Below are 20,796 nucleotides of genomic sequence, written 5' to 3'. Positions count from 1 at the left end.
GCGTAAGCTTGGAGACATGAGAGAGAAAAACAAAACAAAACACAAATAAAAGGTAACAAACCAAAGAAAACATCCCCCATGTGGTCATGTACAATTTCATTTTCCTATTGAGTCTGCCTGATCTTATTTCCTTTTTAGAAATCTCAGCTAGTTGCTTTCAGAATTCTGTCCAGGGTTCTTCGTTATAATCTGATCTTTAGGAAAGAAAAGGTAGAGTACGGTGATTCCATATTAATAAGAACCAAAAAATTAAGACATTATATGCACCCTACACTGCTCAATACATGCTTTTAAAAATTGTTAAACTTGGTTTTGAAAAGAAATTGTAATTGTTATAAATCAAAGAATGTATCAGGATTGAATGAATAATTATTATGACCACAACCTAGGTGCTATCATTGCCAAAAATTAAAAAGCAATTTTAAACTATCCATAAAAAAGGAAAAGTGCTACAAAATGAAACTGACATTTTACTAAATCATGAAATTTTCTGTTCAATACATTTTAAAACTAAGACATAAGCAACTGCAGGAAAATGCTGCTATTCACAGTGGAATACTTTGTGACCTGTGCATGATGGCACAAATGCTGGTCCAATGTGTGTAATTGCCCGGAAAGAAAAAACAAAAACAAAATACAAAACAGTAAGTGATGTCAAAACTAATTTTTCGGAGAAAGAAATAACACAACTCCATACAATCTGTGAAAGGAAGGAAACATATGAATTGAATAGATTCTGAATTTATACCAAATACGTTAGAAGTTGTTTATTTCAAACAAAAACGAAAACATTTTTGGTAGGGCAGACAGCCTAAAAGTGAAATTCAGAGAGAAAGAAACTCACAGAATCTTGGTTTTTATTATTTCAGGGAAAGATATCTTTTAAGAGACTTTGTTAAGCAGTGCTCTTTTGTTACTCAAGGTCCTACTGAAATTTCATTTGGCAAAAACTGAAAAGCAAACATTCTGATCAAACTATATACGTCATCTAAAAACCTCAGGAGCTGACCTCTATGTGTAGAGTTCTGTTGTTTAATGGAATAACAATTAATTAGTACTTTGAAGAACTATACAGGGAAAGAAACAAATACATATATTTGTCTCATTTTGCTTACAAATGACCTCGTAGCATTCATAACTGACAACTCTGAAGCACTGAGTCCTATCCATTTACATCAGTTACCATTTAAATTTGTAACTGACATTTGTAGCAGGCTTTATGAAACTAAACAATATTATTCTGATTATAAATTGATACGATACCTTTTGGTATCACAGCTTGGAGTTTTCTTATATTATTTTATATTGAATGTCTTTCCATGTTATTCAAATTTCAGAAGATCATTTTATTGGCTATTTTTGTCAGTTTAATTTATATTAAGTTTGGAATTGTTAGAAAAATGTAATAATTTATACTTCTGCTATATTTGTTTTGGCTCATTTCCCTCAGGCACATTAATCAGCCATAGAATGGATCCGTGATTTTTGTCATACTTTCACTTACAATTTTCAATATTTTCCTCTGCATTCTGAGGAAACATCTCTAGTTTGTCCTCCTTGTCATCACAATTTTGATTCTCTGAAATGCTGATTCTTATTTTCAGCTGCTTTTTTTGTGGATTTTAATTTTGCCACAGGTTTTAGTGTTTACAGAGCCTTACTTTATATCTTATAACTCCTTTTCTTTTTCATTTGTCACATTGTTCATAGTATACATACTTTCATTTATTTTATGGAGGACAGAACATATAGTCTAACATTTTACTATTTTTTATAAATAATTTTGATAAAGTTTTGTAATTTGTACAGTTTTATAGTTTTAAATAGATTTTATAGCTTTTAGTTTCTCTTTTATAGGAATAGTTCTTTTCTTAATATAAGAGAATCTTTTTATAGGCTCCATGTTGTTCTTTGTCATAATGTTAACTCATTCTTGAATAAGGAAAGCTATATGTAGAATATTTACCAAACATATACTTTATTGAAATCTATATTATTGATTCCTTTCTATTGCTTAGAATCCTCTTGTAGATTTTAATCTGGATGCTAGTTTGACATCCATAACTGTATTCAAATATTAAGTTTGTATTAGTCTAGTAAAACTCCAATGATAATAGGCAGGCTGCTTTCTTGCTCTCATTGTCCAATCTTGGGACTATACAGAGGTATATTTATTAGTTGGCTTGCTTAAAATTTGAGATTCACAGTAGATGTATGACTTTAGGTGAGTCATTTAACCTGAACAATTATTCCGTGGTCTCTGCCAGTTTATTTTGATCTATACCCCAAAGGCCATATCATTTCATCTGTAATTATAACAATATGTATTTATAAAATAAAAGGGTTATTAAAGTAAATAACACTATTATCACACCTAAAAATTAGCAATAACTTCTAAATATTAACATAATCCAGTCATTGTTCTCATTTATCTTATTGCATTATAATATTTGATAGGTGATATGTATTTTAAGATTGTAAAAAATATATAGTTTCTTTTTCCATCTCTTTTTCTTGCTTCTTCCTTTACTCCATCCCTCTTTCTTTTTCTCTTAATTGTTTTGCTGAAGTAACCAAGTTGTTTTTGCTGTTCAATTTCCCAATGTGTAGATTTAGCCTACCCATAATATTGTCTCATGTGTTTCTAATTATAGTCTTTTTCCTGTAAATTATATAGATACATACACATATATACACACTTATTGTATGTAGATTTTCTTCAGGGGAGGCACCAGACCACATCATAGGGGCATTATATATACACAGACTTACTTCTCAACTAGTATTTGGTAATACTGAGATGATGCAGGGTGTATAGAAAAGGCAGAATAAATGTTTGATTCCTTGTCCTTATTTATCAGGATCCAGGATTTCAAAATAATAAAGTGGTGTTTAGCATCCTCCACAAGTGATCAATGAGGTTTTTGTTTGTTTTTTAAGTATAATTATAAACTTGACAATATTTGACATATTTAAATCTCTTGCAGTTATTGATATTTAAATTAGCTTCTCATCTTTGCCCAGTGAGACCTTTTTTAAGTTGGCTTTTAAGTTCTTTACTGATATTGCTCTAGTAGCTTTTGAGAAATTTTATATTTTCTGGTATGGCAAAGTATTTCAGTTTCATTCTGTACATCTCAGGCTCAGGGCCTAATTACTTTAGAGTGTATGAAATGCACCTACTCTATCATCTCTTGATTTTGCTACCATAAGTCAACAGTCTGCCATGTATTCTTATGTTGTTTTAATGACTTCAGAACTATTTCCATGTTCTTCGTTTTACCACTTTCCATGCGATTATCTTTGGGGACTACAACACGTCATGTTCATGATCCCAATGACATTTTTATCATCTATTGCTTTTTTCTTCTTATTTCCAATTACTCTTACCATTCCCTTCAAATAAGCACAGCTATGATTTAGATTTTGTACCATTCAGCCCCTTTTTTCCTTTAAGATGTTTAACATTTAAAAAGATATTCTTTTAGTATATACCAACGTTATGACCTTTCTTGTTTCATTCCCCACAGAGATATTCCCAAGACTTTTCTACTTTTAAAAACTGTCCCATGTAACCATCTTTATCATTTTTAGCAGATGATTTTTCCTACAACTTTTCTGACATAATCAAGATCTTTGTACATGAGTCTGTTTGATGCTTCCCCATTACAACATTTCTGTGTATTTTCACATAACATGCTTTTTTCCCCCTTCCCTGTCTCTGAAGAATGATTGGCCGTGTACATTTAGAAGATGGACTCTGTGCTCTTGTTTCTCTTCCTTTCCACTTCTTTCATGACCTGCGTTATCAATTAGCAACTATTTCTCTAGCAGTGTTAATCTCTTTCAGGTACTGATTTATTTTTAGAAACATTTCCTTTGGTTCCTCAACACTATACTGACCTGGTTTTCCTCCTACTTTGCTGATTATTTCTCCTCTGATGTCTAATTCTTCTGCCTTCTAGGTATATTTATTAACCAAGGATTTACTTTGACCAATTTCCCTTCTTTATATTCTCTGTGTTTGATAGTTTCAACTAGGAGGGCAAATGTTTTATACTGGTTAACAGAACAGGCTTTGGATCCAGAGTGCTTGAGCTTGAATGTTTGGTTGCATTGTTTTCTATATGTGAAAATTGCTCTAGTTACTTATGCTCTCTCTGCCTGAGTTTTACCAACTAATAAATGGAGATACTTATTACTAGCTTAAAGAGTTGTTTAAAGTTAAGATTTTATGAATTATTACATGTAAAGTGCTTAAACAGTGTGTTGAAACATAGTAAATTACAAGCTGCTATTAATGTATAGTCTTATGGCTTCAACAAATATTATTGAGGTACTACTATGTGACAACCACTGTAATAAAAAAAATGAAAAGCAGTGTGATGAAGGCAATATTGTTATTGGAGAGCAAGATCTTACTTCATCATAGAAAAAATTCAGAAATGAGACACATAGGTCAGAAAAGCAGCACAAGGATTTAGTACACAATAGATAGTACACTCTCAAGGTGAAAGCAGGCAGACTCAGGTGGGTAGCTGCCCTGAGATTCTTTGGCAAGCTAGTTATATGGGGTGTAAAAATACATGAGCAGAATGTTTACTGGTGAGGAGGGATTTGGGGTCATCTTTCCTGCTCTTTATCCCAACTTCACCCCCTGAGGAGAGGAAAGATTTTTGTTGTCCTTATTTAGTCTTGATTGGGAACTCTAATAAAGGCATAATGAGCAAAAGTTTACATTTGGATGGTGAAGATTCCTGTCTTGTCGTACCTTTATTTGTCTGCCTCCAGGGCATTTGTCAACCCAAAATGTATGCTTTCTTATCTGTCCAGAGACTCCTACTTTCTTCTGTCTGCCCAAGGACCCCCATTGTTCACAAGATGTATAGTTTCCTGCTATTTGGCCCTTGTCCCCATTTCTATGCTCATATCTTGGTACCTGCCTGCTCTAGCAATATCATATATATTAAAAATTATATAGAAGGGTAAGAAGAAACTAGAGGAAGACCAAACTCTATGTGAATAGAATAGGGAAGATTTTTCAGATGATCAAATGCCTGAACTAATACTCGAAGAATGGATGAGAATTTTCAGTTGGATAAAGGGATGAAAAGTATTTCACAGTAAGAGTAGAGCATATAGGTGAACATAGCATATTTAAACTCTCAAAGAGAACTTTTTCTTATTGAAGCCTCAAGAAGGACAGTGGAGGGTCAGGAGATATGCCTAGTGAGACAGGCAGGCCAGGCCATATTGTGCTTTGAATCTCTGTGAAGGTGGCTCATTCATTGTTTTTTTTTTTTTATTAACATTTTTTATTGATTTATAATCATTTTACAATGTTGTGTCAAATTCCAGTGTAGAGCACAATTTTTCAGTTATACATGAACATATATATATTCATTGTCACATTTTTTCTATGTATATTCATTGTCACATTTTTTTCTCTGTGAGCTACCATAAGATCTTGTGTATATTTCCCTGTGCTATACAGTATAATCTTGTTTATCTAGTCTACATTTTGAAATCCCAGTCTATCCCCTCCCACCCCCCATTGTTATCTTTAGTTTTGATCACTCTTAATTCTTACATTTCAGGCCCCTAATTCTTCATGCTTTAAGTATTATATTAGCTTGATTATTGGTCGTACCTTGTTCAACACCTTCCCACTACTAATCCTGTTCTCGTTATTATTCTTCCATGTTTACATTCAATGTCTTCAATATAATTAACAAAGAAGGTTCAAACTTCAGGACCTAACCTCAATCTAACTATCCAATTTATTTCCCCCTAGTCTTTTATTCATAGCCTATATTCAAACCAAAAAAAAATTCCTATAAGACTTTGTTTTTATACTTTTACACCATTCCACATGCTCTTCTTTCAATGCAGAATGACACTCTCTCAACTCTCCCTGATAAAAATCTTATCTATCATTCAAGTGATATTTTCTTTTTCTTTTTTTGATAGATGTATACACCAATGAAACCACTACCACAATCAAGAGAGCTAACATTTCCATCACTCCCTAAGAGGTGCAATTTTCACATTTCCAATTTATCCTTTCCCACCCCCTTTACCCCTGGTAACCATAAGTTTGTTCTCTATGTCTGTGAGTCTGTTTCTGTTTTGTAGGTAAGTTCATTTGTGTCTTTTTTTTTTTTAAGATTCCACATGTAAGTGATATCACATGGCATTTTTCTTTCTCTTTCTGGCTTACTTCACTTGGAATGACTATCTTAGAATATCAAGTGATATTTTTTAAATGCTGATTTCATCTACTGAATGTGATTTATCCCTCAGATTCATCTGCATGTCTTAAGCCCCTTCTCTGTGCCAACCACTGTGTTAGTATATATTTTAATATTCACCCAAGTAAATTAAGGAGGCATTTTTGTTTCTCTTTTACATAATTTAAAGCTGAAGACAAGAGACATTAAATTTAGGGGAAAAATCCAGGGATTAAGAGATCCACAGTACTATATATATAAAATAGATTTTAAAAAAGGACCTACTGTACAGCACAGGGAACTATATTCATATCTTGTAACAACCTATAATGGGAAATAAGCTGAAAAATAATATATATGTATAACTGAATCACTTTGCTCTGCACCTGAAACATTGTAAGTCAACTATACTTCAATAAATTAAAATAAAATGAATTTGCAAGTTGAAAGAAAAAACAATTTCACATAGATATTAAGTGGGAGAGTCCAGGTTTAAAGCCAAGAGTCCCAGTTTAAATCCATGTCTTGTGTTATACCTCACTGTTGCCCTACTTTTAAACTCACCTTTGAATTTTTTCTTAGCATATTCTGTCACATATTATCATTTAAAAACATTCTTATTTTTTTCTAACTTTGATGCCGATCACAATACAAAGCACACTGTCTTGTACATATTTCTATTCAAGATGAGTTGTGGAATGCAAACATAAATTAATTAATGAGGAAAACTAGCTCCCCAATTTCATATAACCTTGCTCTCTAATAGGCTAAATATAGGAAGAAGGGGCAGAATAAGTAAACATTAGCCCCCCCACCCCCAGTTCAGCACAAATCACATTCTTCCCTGGGAAACTGTGAAAGTAAATTAAATGATGCCTAAGAAATACTTAAAGCTTTTCATTTGAATGATACTTTATACATACTATGATTTTTTAAAAATCATTGTAGATATTAAGCCTTGTGGGAAATTAGTTAAATCTATTTTGAGAAGTCTTTACTGAGAAAATTAGTTTCATGATCTAGTGACACATGATATAGCTTATGAGTCAATATTTAAACAGTCAGGCCCATTTACTGGACACAAGGGTACCATTGATCTAAAGACTACATTTAGTAAGTACAATGTCCTTAGAGTTAGTGGCTATTATTTTCTAGACTTCATAAAATTTCATTTGGCCAATATTCAAGCTTAAACCTATGAGTGTATGTGTTTAAATATGCTGGACCAGTAAGTCCACATGTCTTCATCAGTACTTTTAAATTTTACTCTCATCCTTTTTAAATTAAATTTCCTTTAAGCTTAATCAATTAATTTAGCAAATTAAGAGCAAACATTAAGAGGCAGAGTAGTATTAGGCTAAAATAAATCTGATGCACTTAGAGCATTAGTTTGTCTCTTAGAGACAGTTAAATCAGTATTCAGTTAAATACTGAAAAACTTGAAAACAGCTAGAAAGCAAACCTTCATATTCCAATGCTACAGGAAAAACCCACTATCATTATTGTATGTATGACATATCTCGTTTTTTCCCCCCTTTTAAACATGCTCCTTTATTTCATGCTCCAGAGGCTTACATATAGTATGCTGATTTTTCACAGTCGTCGGGAATTTAATATGAGCCCTTTTACTTTTTAGCTCTCAGGATGTGTTTGAAGATCATTGAATTGTATATAAAATTTAATTGTTTTTCTCCCAATCAGAGAATAGCTAAAAGTTACAGCAGTATATCTGACCTACAGGTTCTGACCTCTATTTCTTACTCTGTGGGACACAAAATATTTTGTAATATGTCCTCCAAACCCAGTATATGATTAGAAATGATATTATGGAAAGTACTACTAGTGGTACATTTTGTTGAACTCATAAGTGGACAGATTCATCAAAGAGGTAAAAAGAGTAAATCGGTGAGAAATATTGAATTATGACTCTGAATGGCTGAGAATAGAACTAGAACAGAAGAGAAATAATGGACTAATAAAATGGAACATGAGAATATATTAAAAGTAGAAGTTAAAATGTTGGAGAGAAGTTCTTTGACCTGGTTACTTAAATTCTCTGAACCTCAGTCTGTTCATCTGTGGGAATAATAATTACTGTATCACAAAGATTTGAGGGCTAAATGAGAATGCTGTGAAGGGCCTTGGCATTGGGTTTAAATGATGACATGAGTACATCTGCTTTTTAACTTTTGAAATGATGTATAGTGCATTTTAAAACTTTTTATATGAACAAGTTCTGTCATGGTCAAGTAAACTTCACTTCAATGACTCCTTTCTATTTATTCCCTAAGAATTTCTTTCAGTAATACAGTTTCTATTCAATGTAAAGGGCTAAGAACAGTGTCAGGCATAGTATAAGAACTCTTTAATTATTCATTATTATTACTTCTTGTTGCTTCAGGTTGAGGTGAAATTTTTTTAATTAAATTGTAGGTCAACTGCTGTTAGAAATACATTTAAAATGATACCATCTTCAAAAAATTATAATGATGAATCAATAAGATCTATTTCTTTGAGATTTTATCTAAATGTGTGCTATGCAGGTTAGAGATCATTTCGGCAAAGAGTGAAGTGAGGAAGTTGACAATTATAAAATTTGAGTGACCTTTTCTTTCTTATTACCCTACATTTGTACCAGTAGTATACTTTGTACTGTGGTGTAACATTGGCTATAGAGCAAAAGGTTATCAACTCTGGTCCCACTAATTTTATCTCCTTGTGCAAGTCACTTGTTTCTTCTAAAGTTCAAAGTTCCCACAAGGTTTAATATTTACAATGATGTTTAAAAAATCCTAGAGATGGTGATTGTAAATGTGCTTTGTGGAGAGTAAAGTCTTATCAAAATAACTGATCTACTTAATAGAAGTTCGATCAAGATATGGTTCTTTAAGTATAGGAGATCAGCTTCTATTTTCAAGGCTGCTACTAAACTAATGGTGTGATTAGAAGCAAGTAGTGCAGAGTTTCAGAACGTCTGCCACAGAGCCAAGACATATAAATGGGACAGAGTAATCTTTTCAACAAATTGTTCAGAGACAACTGTATAAACACAGTCAAAAGAAGAAATTAGATTCCTACTTCAAATAATATACAAAAAGTAACTCAAAATAGATTCAATCAAATACATAATTGTAAGGGCAAAAAGTATAAAACTTTAGAAGAAAACATAGGTGCAGAAACTATAAAAGAAAAAATAAACTGTATATCATAAAAAAATTTTTAATTGTGCTTCAAAGGACACCATCAAGAAAGTGAAAAGACAACCCTCAGAATGGGAGAAAAATTTGCAAAAAATATATCTGATAATGGAGTCGTATCTAGAATATGTATTAAAAAACTCTTAAAGCATAACAACAACAATACAACCCAATTAAAAACTTGACAAAGGGCTTGAATAGACATTTCTAGAAAGAAGATGGGTAAACGATCTTTTTCAATAAGCATGTAAACAGATGCTCCACATCGTTTGCCATCAGGGAAATTAAAATCAAAACAAAAATGATATATCACTTCACATTCACTATGATGGCTAGAACCAAAAAGGCAGGACCCCAAACTGCCAATGAGGATGTGGATAAATCAGAACCCTCATATACTGCTGCTTTGGATAACAATCTAGCAGTTACTCAATTGGTTAAACATAGAGTTACCATATGACCCAGCAATTCCACACCTAGAAAATTTAAAACTTATGTCCACACAAAAACTTGTGCATGAACATTCTCAGCAGCATGGTTCTTTGTAGCCAAAAGGTAGAAACAATATAAATGTCCATCAACTGATAAATAAAATGTGATATATGAATATGGTAAATAAAATGTATATTCATATATTAGAATATTATTTGACAATAAAAAGAAATGGAATACTGATACATGCTACAACATGGATGAACCTTGAAATCATTATGCTAGGTGAAAGGAGCTGATCATAAAAAACCACATTCTATTTACATGAGATGTCTAAAAGACAAATATTTAGGAATATAAGGTAGATTAGTAGTTGCCTAGGGCTGGCAGTGGGATGGAGGCATTTGGAAGTGTTCACATTCTCTTATGAGATAGTCAAGCATGGCCACAAGAAGAGACAGAGGAGGAAACAAAACAAAGCTTATCATAGTCGCAGATCCTAGAGACAGGAGATCCTGGCACAGGGGGCGAGGCCACATGGCATAGACACCAGGGTGGTCAGGAGGCAGAAGGCAGAAGTGAGGAAAAGGTTTAGGCTAGAGCCTTGATTGGAGTTTCCCAGAAAGTCAAGGTGGGGTGGAGTGAAAAGATTATGATTGGCTAGTTTGAATAATTTCTGTGAGTTTGGGACAGGTTTCCTGGTACCTAGGCCTGGAATGATTAAGGCAGAAGTATATTGCCTCCTGGGATGCAAAGGCTAGCTAGAGGAGGTATGACCCTGAACTGGTTAATCTGCATATCAAAAGCATGCTTACAACTAGGGTCTGGGCCCTTGGCTATCTCTAAGAATTGGCTTGCCTAGGAAGGGGCAGTATCTCCATAGAGGGACAAGTTTTTTTTTTAATATGTCAAAAGATCATAATACACAGAGTCACACACACAGTCACACACACACACACACACACACACACAAAACAGGGAGCAATTGCTAATGGCTATAGGGTTTCTTTTTAGGGTGATGAAATAATTCAAATTCAATAGTGATGATGGATCACATGCTATAAATGTGCTAAAAGTCATTGAATTGTACACTTGGTGAGATGTATGGTATGTGAATTATAGCTCATTAAAGCTGTTAAAGAAAAAGAATGTGCCAGGAGGCTAAAGTCTTGGTTTAAAACCTGGCTTTGTTACCTACTAGCTTTGCAGCTTGAAACAAGTAATAACTGTTAGAGTAGGCAGATAGCTAGATATGAGAAGAGAAAGGGGGATGCAGGCCAAATGGCAGGAATTGGGCAGAAAGGAGAGGGGCACAGGCCAAATGCAGGAAACCACACATCACGTAAACACCAGGGGTTCCTAGGCAGAGAAAGAAAAGCAGGAACTTCTAGGCTGATAAGTGGTCACATATTTTGGGGTGACAAGCATCCTGGAGGCCGACAAAGAAAGGTGGGAGAAGGCAGGAATCTCCAGTGTCCAAATGTAACCTTTTGCTGATTATGCCCTCATTTCAATAGAAGATTAGAAGTACCCATCATGCACCGACACCATGACACTTCTTATCCAGACTAAATAAGGACAAAAATCTCTCCTCCCCTCTAGAAGATGGAGCTGGGATGAAAATCAGGGAATATGACCCCAAATCCCTCTCTCCCCAGTGAATATTCCGCCCATTCATTTTTACAACCTATGTAACCAGCTTGCCAAAGAAACTCTGGGCAGTTGCTCACCTGAGCCTGCCAGCTATCCTCTTGAGAGTGTACCATCTATCCCTTAATAAGTCCTCACTTGACTTTCTTAACCTCCGAGTCTTGTCTCTGAATTCCTTCTGGGACCGGACAAGAACCTGGACGCTAGCTACATCTACTGGCGACATAACCACTCTAAGCCTCGGTTTTCTTTTTCACAAAATGAGTATAATAATAATAACAATAATAATAATTGTTGTGGTACAAGATGTGGTGATGGGGCCGGTGACAAGGTTGGTAAAAGAATTTATCAGAGGCCAAGGAAAGTTTAGGAAAGTTTAATAGGGACACTGCTATAGGCAACAGCAGGCCACACAGGGAAGAGGTGCCTGCGTGAGCACAGAGGGTGGGCGTGCAGGGTCTTTTATTGAGGGAAGGGACTGAGCACAAAAGGAGTAGGGGCTGCATGATCAATTTGCGCACAGATCCCTGATTGGTTGTAAGATCTGTCAGGGACTTCTCTGAACAATAGGTTTTTATGACTTTGATAAGGGCAGGATGTGAGATTTGTTTGCCTAGGATATTGTTGGGGGGGCTATATCCTGGGGTGATGAGTCCTGCCAGGGTAAACACACAACAAGAAACGTCTTTATTCTGCAGAAATGCAGGCACCGGGAGTGGTTCTGCAATGGGGAGTGGGAGATAAGGTGTCCATGGCTCCAGGCACACAGAGAGCCCAGGAGTGGGGGTTTTCTTGAACTTCAGAGTGGCTTCAGAGAGGGCCAGCGGGCTCCACATTAATCTCTACTACGTGGAATTCTTACAAAGGCCATTTGTCATAATGTTTGTAAAATGCTGAGCAAGGTGTTAGGCATTAAAGGTTAAACAAACTAAACAATTAACAAGGTATTTGCTTTGGGCATCAGTTTCTTTATCTGTAAAATGAAGGAGTTGTACTAAATAGATTCCAAAATTCCTTTAGAGTTCTAACAATTAAATGATTCAAAGCATAAGTGTTCTATATTTATATAAGAATGTCGTTGATCAATATATCTTCCAAAGCAATGTGTATATTAATGTCATTGAAAATTAATATTTTAGTCCAATAAGTCATGCTAATAAAAATAATTTTTTACTGCTGGACTTCTCAAGGCTACAGAGCATATATCATTTCCAAGTCTGAAATATTAGAAAGCTGCCAGTTAGGCAGGTAATTGCCAGAAGCTTAGTCTCTGTTCTGCTATAATCACCATTGTATACAACATCATCTTGTAGTTATTAGGAGTAGTAAATATAATTATTATTATTTTACCATTTATAAAAGTTAATGTTTATAAACTATTTAAGCTATAGATTATGATAGGAGCATTCTATTTTCACATGACAAATAATATTCACTTACCAAATATGTAATAAAATGTACAGCACATGTTGATTTAAACTGCTAGAACAGTTTAATATTCCCAGGGCCATATGTGTAGCACAAATTTTTAAGCAGTAATTTAAAAATCATTGGAAAGCTCTTCTAACACTGAGGCATTTGTATTTAGTCATCATTTTGTCACTTTGAGAAGAAGGGAGTGTTGCTCAACATTCTGTGATACCCTGAAAACAGCATTTCCCAGAATGCAATTTGCAGTGTTTTTAGATGCTTAATTAGTGGGTGCAAATTGGGTCAACAGAGAGATCAGAGAGCCAGGTGCACAAGAAACATAACCACATTTTCTGATTGTGTTACACAGGATTTCAGAGTTCCAAGAGTCCTTGACAGGGGAGGAGGCTCTTTGAAGAAATCATGCTCACAGAGGAGAGATTTAATACCTTTCTCTCTAGGTTCCAGGGTATCACATTCCAGGGCTGGAACAATAACACAAATCAGAAGCAATAAATCCCGGTAAGAAAGACAAATGCTTTCAGGTTTGAGACAAGTAAATGAGTAAACCTGGCAGCTGATAAAATATTAGAGAGTGGTGAGGAACTTTACATGCACCATGTAAAGATATTCAAATTCTGGAGAGTTTTTAAAACACTTGTGGTAGCTCATGGTGAAAAAGAATGTGACAATGAATATACGTATGTTCACGTATGATTGGAAATTGACTCAGCATTGTAAACTGACTATAACTCAATAAAATGAAATTAAAAAAACAAAACAAAATGCTTGTTGGGACCAAACAAAATGACCTGAGTTTAGTTCCTTTTCTGATGGTAGAATCCTCTGTCAACTAAGTAGACTCATGGCTTGATTATCAAATATGATTTCATCTGAACTTTTTTCTAATGAACACTAGAATTTTCAGAAATGCTAATAACAGGGTGAAAATTAAGATGGGTTTGAAGGTGTGTGTTAAAAAGCAGGAGACATTCCTCTGCAAAATTATGAAATAGGATAATATTCTTTTATCCCTTTATCCTCCTTTCTTTTTCTCCTCTTTTTCCCATTCTGCCCACTTCTCTGTACCTATCCTATTGTCTACCAAAACCTATTTTCTTAGGTGATCTCCATGTCCACTCCCTTACTTCTCTCTTTCATCTTCCCTCTACTCTTAGAATCCTGTGGATATGTCTGTATAGCTGGCATGCAAATAACACTGGCTTTCCAACCTAAACCTCCAATGTCTTAAGACAGGAGAAGTGGGTAATGTGTGAAAACTCTGGAGTAGATAGCTTTAGTTAGGGGAGTGTTTTTTAGTGTTTTACAAGGGTCATATATTTCACCTGTGATCATGCCTAGAATGGCACAGGAGGTGTGCGGGGTGTTGAAAATGCATTTTTGTCACATTGCATATTATGTTCTACATTACTTTTAAATTCACTTACCACTTATCTATTCCAAAGCCAGAAAAACTTAGGAGAAAAATGGAGAAAGCCTCACTTAAATGATACATTTGAGAGGTGGAAAACATTTGATTTTCACTTTTTTTTCTGTAGTCTACCACTCTTTGCCACAGTTAAAGACAAACTAAATAGTTGTTTACTTGTCATATATTACAGGGTAAGAGCAAAGTTCCATAGTAAGAAAATTGTAATTTTTAAGATATTTCTACCAAAGGAAGGAAAAGTAACAGATTAGAAGATCCACATACACAATGTGTGAAATGCAAAAAACCAATTTGTGGCCAAGTGATCAATGCCATAAAATTTGTCTGTAGACATGGGTAACATTTTAACAAAGTCCTTCCTTGTATGTTTCCACATTCTGTTGTTCACACCATGTAGTCTCTGTTCTGCTATAATCTGAGAAAAATATTATGTCTGTAATGTCTTCAGCAAATTATATAATAGTTGAATAGTTAATAAATTAAATGTAACTCAACAGATTGATCCTAAAGGAAATATTTTCTTTCCATATTTTTTAATTTAAAAAAGCTAGAAGAAAAAGATACTTTGTAACAGAATGGTCTGGATCAGTTGACAGAATTTTTGTTATAACAAAATTCAACTTAGAAATTTAGTCAAATAAATTTTATTTTATATCTAGATAAAGTTTGCCTAACAGCAAATTTTAAAAGAAAGAGAATGCTAGATAGAAAAGGCCTGTTATGGGTCAGTAAAACAAAGTCTCCATGAAAAATTAATATGTAGTTATTGGGTACCAAGTAGATTTCAAAAAGGTGGCATAAATATATAGTCACATACATGCGTGTGTGTATGTATGTGGACAGAGAGAGCAAGAGAGACAGAGAGAAAGAGAGAAAGAGATAGAGGTCTATTTTAATAATAGTTAATGTGTAGGAGGGTATAGCTCAAGTGGCAGAGCGCATGCTTAGCATGCATGAGGTCCTAAATTCAATCCCCAAGACATGCTATAAACAAATAAATAAACCTAATTACTTCTCCCCACAAAAAACAAACAAACAAAATGTTAATTGGACTTTTTGAAAAACGCTTGAGAGGCCTGTATGATAGACTTATCTATGCAGTTAGCCATCATTATATTTTCTTTTTAAATGCTTATATGTGTAAGGCAAAAATTTTAGAAAGAGAATGACCATTCTGCAAGCATCAACATACAAATATATTTCCTTCAGAAGAGGAATAATAGAAGATCTGTCAACCTTCAGTTCTGCTATGATATCTGTTCTTATATAGGATACCAAGGTTATGAGAAGCAGATATATAATAGCTGTATTATAATTTAGTTTCATAAGTGCAATAAAGAGACAGACTAAAATAACATGGAGAAGGATAGTGAGATTGAAGGTATCAGATAGAGACTTAAATAAGCCAAAATGCTTGGTGTCATAGATCTTGAATACAGAACGTTTTCCACATGACACAGACAAGCATGAAACCAGCAGAAAATGACTTGCTGAAACACAGTGTTTAAACGGGAACATAGATCACAGATCTCCTGACACTACGTGCCTGCTCTTAACCACAAGGCTCTTTGAAACCTAAAGGAAACATATTTTAGCAAATTAGAAAATTCCTTCAAATGCACATAATTTTGGAATCTAAGATTTTGTGAAGAGTCTGATTTTATATAAATTCTGTAATCACTTTGGAAGTCTAAAGGAACACAGGTCTGATCTTTGAGCTCCTCTTACAGTGGCCTAAGAAGAGTATCCTATCACTCAGGACAGATGGAACTTCTTTCCCAGTGAGAAACATTACTTTGTACCTTACTACACTATTTTAAAACCATTTAGGAAGGACAAGGGCATTAATCAGAACAGAAGAAGATTTTAAATATGTATGAACTAACTTGGATGGAGCAGCGCAATTTTTTTATTAAGCATTCGTGGGCTCCTCTCAGTACAAAATGTCCCTTTTGTGATGCTATCTCACCATCTCTGCTGTTATTATGTACTCACTGGCTTTCTTGCTTATCACATTCAGACCATATTCCTAGTGTTCAGTCTAGTGTTCAAGGTCCTTGATATTCTAACCTACCCATCTTATCTCTCATTACGATCAGTGAAATCCCTTTGCTCTCGTTACACAAAATATAATTGTTATTAACCCCAAATGAGAGTTTTTTCAGAATATATTGCCCCTTCTTTACTCAACTTTCCAGTAGTATCTTCATAATTCTTCAGGTTTCTTAATTTCACTAGTAGTTATAATGTACACTACACAACCTAACACTGAATGAAATACTGCCTTCTAAAACACATATTATTTTAAATAATTATGTTTTTTTTTCACTTATTTTTCAGTACCTTGAGACAAGTGTCCTTGTGTTATATTTTTTGGTCTTTCTCCCATCACATCTACCATAGCATTAATTTTATAAATCTTAAATATCTTTAAATTTAATCTGAATTCAGCATTTGCTTCAACAAATATAATTAATGATTTGGGGAGATTGAAATTAAACCGAACTCAGGAATCAAAAATACCCACACAAGTGATTTTTTTCACTATGTTATTAACATGGCAATCCTGTTGTAATAGTAAGGTTGAAACTTCTGAACTAAATCTCTTCTGCGCAAATCAGTGCTGCTTACTTAGTGGGGTTGGGCATGATTTTATATCATACATGCAGCTAGAATATGGCCACTTAATGATGGACTCAGCAAAAGCAGTAGTTAGCAACTGGGGCAAACTATCTTAACTTTGTGCTCTCCTTCAACAGCTGTCCCAGTGCCTGAGTTAGGTCATCAGTCACAGATGACCAGACACGATAGTTCAAACTCTCACAGGGATCTTATGGCAACATCTGGAATTTTGTAATATCCGCTATTTTGTCTAATTGTAAGTGTTAGAGTCATTCTGCCTAGAAATTGATTTGAGTTCTTCCATTGTTAAGAATTCCAATGATAAAACATGTTTTCTGACAGATTGCTTTTTCTTTTCTTCTGGGATGGCATTATAGGGGCATTCAACTCAGTTTTAATCTATTTTGATCTGCCTTAGGACTTCAAGGTAAGAAGAGGAAAGAAAGCCACCAAAACGAGAAGGGTTGGAGTTGGATGCATTAGCTCTTATTTGTGGTTAAAGCAGCAGAATGGGAAATGTATGAACATTAAGAGTAAAAAGGTCTGGAAAATGCTTTACTGTACAAATTAATGTATAGAAAGGGTAATAAAAAGATACTAAACAAAAGACACCAACACATATTGGAAGATTTCACTTTAAAACAAAAAATAATTAAAACATGATTAAACAAAGAAATTCAATAGATGAGGCAAAAAAGAGAGGGAGTTTATATGGAAGCGTTAACTGCTTCTCAAACACGCTGCAAAACAGAATAGATGGATCAAACATGCACGGACTATTACCAAGCTAAATAAGTAAGGGGGAAATGATATTCACAGAAAAAAATGGTTTGTTTGGAATGTGGCCTGGGTGATGAGGTTGTATCTACTTTTATGTGAAGTTCTGGCAAAATTGAATGTGTGGGAGGAGTTCAGCCATGAGAACATTTTAACTTCTTTTGCAGACTCTAAGTTCAGTAATGGGACTGACTCAAAGGGAAGAGTAGTCCTTATATTTAGTCTCCTCAGTAATTAGAGACAAAGTGTTTTGGATGAATTGATGCCATTTTAGAAATATATGACTTCGTGCTATGGGGAAATTTCATTAATGCATAACCAAGAGTTGAACATCAAAAATTTAATTCTTAAAAAAATTAAATAAAAAAATAAAGTATTTCTGTTTGATAACTAAAAATAATCATGGGATACAAAGTAGTTATTCAACTCAGCTTTGCAAGATGAAGAAGTTCTAGAGTTCTGTTGTACAACAATATGGATATACGTAACACTAGGAGCTGTTCACTTAGAAGTAGTTAAGATGGAAATTTTTATGCTATGTGTTTTTATACCACAGTAAAAAAATGTATATATTAAAATCAAATATTGAAGAAGCTGAAGATGGTGGAAAAACTGCAAACACAAGAAGAGCTATTGTAGGCTGAACATAGCTGGAAGCAAACTCAAGTATGGTCTTTCCTATTTGAGTCCAATATTTGAAAATAAACCATAGAGAATGATACAAAATTATAAATGATAAAAACTTTTTTTAGAAGTTTATTTTTTTTAACATTTTTTATTGATTTATAATCATTTTACAATGTTGTGTCAAATTCCAGTGTAGAGCACAATTTTTCACTTATACATGAACATATATATATTCATTGTCACATTTTTTCTCTGTGAGCTACTATAAGATCTTGTATATATTTCCCTGTGCTATACAGTATAATCTTGTTTATCTATTCTACATTTTGAAATCCCAATCTGTCCCTTTCCAGCCCCCACACCCTTGGCAACCACAAGTTTGTATTCTATGTCTATGAGTCTATTTCTGTTTTGTATTTATGCTTTGTTTGTTTGTTTGTTTTTAGATTCCACATATGAGCGATCTCATATGGTATTTTTCTTTCTCTTTCTGGCTTACTTCACTTAGAATGACATTCTCCAGGAGCATCCATGTTGCTGCAAATAGCATTATGTTGTCAGTTTTTATGGCTGAGTAGTATTCCACTGTATAAATATACCACCTCTTCTTTATCCACTCATCTGTTGATGGACATTTAGGCTGTTTCCATGTCTTGGCTTTTGTAAATAGTGCTGCTATTAGCATTAGGGTACAGGTGTCATTTTGAAGTAGGGTTCCTTCTGGATATATGCCCAGGAGTGGGACTCCTGGGTCATATGGTAAGTCTATTCCTAGTCTTTTGAGGAATCTCCATATTGTTTTCCACAGTGGCTGGACCAAACTGCATTCCTCCCAGCAGTGTAGGAGGGTTCCCTTTTCTCCACAGCCTCTCCAGCATTTGTCATTTGTGGACTTTTGAATGATGGCCATTCTGCCTGGTGTGAGGTGATACTTCATTGTAGTTTTGATTTGCATTTCTCTGATAATTAGTGATACTGAGCATTTTTTCATGTGCCTATTGATCATTTGTATGTCTTCCTTGGAGAATTGTTTGTTTAGGTCTTCTGCCCATTTTTGGATTGGGTTGTTTGGTTGTTTCTTATTAAGTCGTATGAGCTGCTTATATATTCTGGAGATCAAGCCTTTGTCAGTTTCATTTGCAAAAATTTTCTCTCATTCTGTAGGTTGTCTTTTTGTTTAACTTATGGTTTCCTTTGCTGTGCAGAAGCTTGTAAGTTTCATTAGGTCCCATTTGTTTATTCTTGCTTTTATTTCTATTGCTTGAGTAGACTGTTCTAGGAGAACATTGTTGAGATGTATGTCAGATAATGTTTTGGCTATATTTTCTTCTAGGAGGTTTATTGTATCTTGTCTTATGTTTAAGTCTTTGATCCATTCTGAGTTGATTTTTGTGTATGGTGTAAGGGAGTGTTCTAGCTTTATTGCTTTACATGCTGCTGTGCAGTTTTCCTAACACCATTTGCTGAAGAGACTGTCTTTATTTCATTGTATATTCTTGCCTCCTTTGTCAAGGTTAGCTGACCAAAAGTTTGATAAAAACTTTTAATAATGAACTAACTAACTTTTTAGGCATTTTGTTCTGCTAGTCTTTAATATGTATACATGAATCCCTGATCTAAGTTTATATAATTAAAATTGCTAACTATACATATATCCATTTATTCTTGTCATAATAACATTTCTTAAGCCAAGAAAATACAGATTAAAACCATAAACTTCAGGCACATTGTCAGGATTATTGGAATAATATATTTTGAATTCATTTGGCATTTGCTTAAAAAAGACAGCACTTTATATTTTTGATGTAGTATTTTTTAAAACTAAGCAATGGGAATTTTGAGCTTTTGCATAGAAATTATCTCACTGTTTTATTGTAGTAGTTTATTGGTAATGTTATTTGTTTTCATGAAATTAAATCTATACTACAGAGATGGAAGAGTGTTGTTTGCCAATAACCTGTGTGAATGATTTTTTTAAGATGAAATTTCACACCACGCTTCTGAAATAGGAGAGTAGATTGTGTAAGTAAGCCATACTTGATATCTTCATCAAGAAGAATGTCAGGGTATTTCCATCTCAGTCCACTAGGAATTTTTAAGAGCAAGTTGCAATAATGGTATAATAGTTCAGGGGCCAAAAACCTAGAATTCTGATGTTACTTTGTGATTAGAGTAGACATGTATTCACCTGAGACAGAGCTCTCACTGTCCAAATATTTGCAGAGGAAAACAAGTCTATCTCTATAAACTAGAATTATAGAAGTCTACCCTTTGGACCAGTGCAATTCAGAGGGAGAAAGAAGCAAAGCTGTGTTTTTTGGAATCACAGTAGGTCCTAATTGTTCTGGAAAAAACTGCCTGGGGTGAGCATGTTTCAACCCATCCTATGGCATTTAGACAG

Source organism: Vicugna pacos, chromosome X, assembly GCF_048564905.1.
Source record: "Vicugna pacos chromosome X, VicPac4, whole genome shotgun sequence".
NCBI lineage: Eukaryota > Metazoa > Chordata > Mammalia > Artiodactyla > Camelidae > Vicugna > Vicugna pacos.
This window is presented reverse-complemented; position numbering follows the sequence as displayed.